Source organism: Mandrillus leucophaeus, unplaced genomic scaffold (genome assembly GCF_000951045.1).
Source record: "Mandrillus leucophaeus isolate KB7577 unplaced genomic scaffold, Mleu.le_1.0 Scaffold1911, whole genome shotgun sequence".
Lineage (NCBI taxonomy): Eukaryota > Metazoa > Chordata > Mammalia > Primates > Cercopithecidae > Mandrillus > Mandrillus leucophaeus.
Window position 1 is genome coordinate 1 of NW_012101934.1, and position 932 is coordinate 932.

Here is a 932-nt window from a genome sequence, read left to right on the forward strand (position 1 = left end):
ATCAGCACTCTGTAAAATGGACCAATCAGTGCTCCATAAAATGGACCAACAGTATTCCTTAAAATGGACCAATCAGCACTCTGTAAAATGGACCAGTCAGCAGTAAGTGGTCAGGGAAAAATAAGGGAATTAAAGCTGGCGGTCCCAGCCTGCAGAGACAACCCAGTTGGGTACCCTTATATGCTGTGGAAACTTTGTTCTTTTGCTCTTCAAAATAAATCTTGCTGCTGCTGACTCTTTGGGTCTGTGCCATCTTTAAGAGCTGTAACACTCACTGCGAAGATGTGCGGCTCCATTCTTGAAGTTTGCGAGATCACGAACCTACTGGAAGGAACCAACTCCAGACACAGTGGTCATGTCTGTAATCCCAGCTACTTGGGACGCTGAGACAGGAGAATCGCTTGAAACTGGGAGGTGGAGGTTGCAGTGAGCCGAGATCATGTCACTGCACTCCAGCCTGGGCAACGGAGTGAGACTCTGTCTGAAAAAGAAAGAAGGAGAGAAAGAAAGAAAGAGATTAAGCAAAGCAAAGAAGGAAGAAAAAACAAGTACTTTCTTTCCCTGTGATGGTTTCCTCTGTGAAATGGAGTGTAGGGAGGAGAGGTGAGAAGCAGTGTTTCCATTTTAAAAGTAGCAATTCCAGGTTCAATGCAGAGACGGTCAAATCCTGGGCTGATTAGAGTCAGCTGTAACTAGTTGGTAGTCAGCAATCTAGGGAACATGATAAAGGCCTGTGCCATGCTGTGACACACCATGACAGGCCAGGGCCACGTCACAGCATCAGCTTCGGCTTGCAGGTAGTGGGTTTTTCTGTTTTTTCGCATTCTTGTTTATGAAGTGGGTTTGCTTGAAAATTGAAATGGACTTGAATCTCTGGGCTGTGGCTTATGACAGCTCTTAGAGGGCAATTGGCATGATATTTTGCACCTATG